Genomic DNA, 2671 nt, shown 5'->3' with positions numbered 1-2671 from the left:
ATTTCACTCACAGACAACTTCCTGATTCTGCAAAAAGAGGTGGGGAGGACAGGCAGCGCTGAGGAGGGCAGAGCAACAAAAGAGCAGGAAGGACACAAAAGAGAAAAGTGCAAGGTAGAATTCCAACACAAGGCTCCACCTGGGCCCCTCCCCTTTGATAACCCCCCCCCCCCTCACAGTCACCACACACACACAGCTTCCCAGGCTGGTGCGTGAGGTCTTGTCTACCTCTCCCTCAGCCTGGTCAGCCCCCACCCCCCAGCGCCTGACCCAGTCACAGCATCCACTGCGAACCTACGTGTCCCCCCCCCCTTTTTTTTTCCTTCTCTCTATTCACCAAACACCATGCATCACTGTCAGCCACCGCGCCGTCCTCACGCATTCATCGTCTTAGCACAGACCCCTCACGAGTGCCGGGGGTTACCAGCAGCCGTTTGGCCACACCCCTTTCCGTCCGCGATCCCATCCTTTGCTTAGGTGCGAATAATGGAGTCCGAACCGCAGTCAGATTATTCCACTGTCTCCTAATTTCACGTTGACGCTGCAGGTACGAGCGAGAACTCGGATCTGATTCGTTTACGACAGTGTGAACGACACAAACCCGATTCTTTTCAAATCCGACCCAGACCAATTTTCACGTGTTCCTGAATCAGATATGTATCAGATGTTCTTCAAACCAACCTCCGTCTGAAAGGTCATGACACTAAAGTGAGACTGATATCACAACAAAAATGTTGCCAACGACCCCCCCTCACCCGCTACCCCCCTTCACTCCTTCTTTCCAGAATGTTAACACCGTTATGGCCAGGCTTTCTCCCTGAAGCAGAGACTATCAGGTTGTTGAGTTGATTGACAACTCTAACACTGAAACACACACCGACGTGTGCAGGCAGCCGCGTTTAATTCTGCAAATACACAGCGAGTGACGTCAGGTCTCATTTTCTGCACATGTGGGTCACTGCAGGGTCGCGGGCCGCTCGCACCGGAGGACGAGTGAGGAAATGTGAAACATCTACGACAGCATTTAAAAAAGGAATTTTCATCTGAGCACGAAAAGGAATTGAGCAACGAGACCTGCGGTCTGAACTGGAAGACGGTGCAGCCCACGTGGTGCGACACTGAGGTCAACCATCGCAATGGCCGACTGTCACCGTTGATGAACGTTAGCTTCAATTTTGGAACTTAAATTAGGAATGAAAAAATTTAAAATTTTATTCTGATTGGGTCATTTTTAGGTCAAATCACAAAGACGTTTGTTGATCTCAGCATCTGTCAGTTACACATTTAAAAGGGAAATTTGGGATTTTATGATACACACTGTATGAAATACTAATCTGAAAATACACATCGCTCAAAAGAAAGATAAATTCCATCAAACTAATCTGTAAAAATGTCTCTGCAGCAAAAAGAGAAAATTATTAAATATTCTATAAAATACAATTTTTTTTTTAAATCTAAACATGTCTTAGGTTGTGAAGTCTATAAAATGCAATTTTTTTATTTTAATCTAAAGTTGTTTTAGGTGGTGAAGTATATTCAAACTGTGAGTAATCTCTCTGATCATTTGTTGCGTGGCCTGAAAATATCAGAACAATAGACGTTGATGGGCTACATGCTACATGTTCCTCCACACTGGCTGCTCTGCTGCACACTTCAGTTAGCATACAGAGATGTGGTTTGTTTTTTTTCCCTCACCTTCTAGAACTTGTCAGTCACATGGTTATTAGTGTGCTCTCATTTCCACATGTTACGTGCGTCTTTTGTGTCGTTAAATGGTGTAGATTGACCTGGTGAGTGAACTGCAACAACACAGAACTGTCAGCACGGACCGAGTCACTGCAGCAACATCTGATGCACTGAGCATATATGTTTTTTAACAATGTCAGGTCATTGTTTTATTTTATATATAATATCCATCCTATATGGATATATTTCACTCAGAGAAGGAAGGATTCCTAGGGTCGGTGCTGCGTGCAACAGTCAGTGCGATGCTTCTACTTCCTGCTGCCGTGATCGATACCAGCATGAGAAATTTTGGCAAGGAGAAAAAAAAAAAAAAAAGGTTGAACACTTGAGCTGGGCTGCTGTTGAGGCTGATATGTGTGTTTTTATGTTCAAATATTTATTGACAACTGTCACAACTTAGCTCTGCCCCAAGGGCTTGAAAAAGTGGTTTTCTAAATACAGGACGAGTACAGAGAGAATGCAAACCTCTTCACAAAAAAAGAAAAAAGAAAAAAAGAAGCCCTACAGCTTTAGGGAAACTGAGACATGACACTGCTGACCTGTAGAGGCTGCCACGCTGGGTATTACAAGATATATTTATTTAAAATATCAGCCAAAGTTTAAAAAAAAAAAGCTGCACTTCTGATTTAAATTCACAGTCACACGGCGGTCAGTCATTATCAATGTACCAGTACAGTACCAGTACAGTACCAGTACAGTACCAGTAGTGCTGTGGTGACAGGCTCAAGGACACAATGCTTTTCACAACATACACCACCGAATCTCTCTCTCTCTCTCTCTCTCTCTCTCACTCTAATACACACACACAGAACCCCACGCACACACACACCAGCGTATGTATCCATGCATGTACCTTCACAGGGCCACGTTGCTGCCCCCTGCAGATACAGTGAGACACATTACTGAGTACAAGCCAGAACCCGCC

General features: G+C 44.6%; 1 protein-coding gene across 1 annotated transcript in view; it reads right to left on the bottom strand.

Annotated features, from left to right (window-relative positions):
* Window positions 1-2671, bottom strand: part of ncoa3 (nuclear receptor coactivator 3) — a 70394-nt gene that overhangs the window by 66703 nt on the left and 1020 nt on the right. The gene's annotated exons all lie outside the window — the stretch shown is intronic.

The sequence above is a fragment of the Cynoglossus semilaevis genome, chromosome 10 (genome assembly GCF_000523025.1).
Source record: "Cynoglossus semilaevis isolate Cse_v1.0 chromosome 10, Cse_v1.0, whole genome shotgun sequence".
In the NCBI taxonomy this organism is placed as follows: domain Eukaryota; kingdom Metazoa; phylum Chordata; class Actinopteri; order Pleuronectiformes; family Cynoglossidae; genus Cynoglossus; species Cynoglossus semilaevis.
The sequence above is the reverse complement of the archived record's forward strand: the minus strand, read 5'-3'. Positions and strand labels throughout refer to the sequence as shown.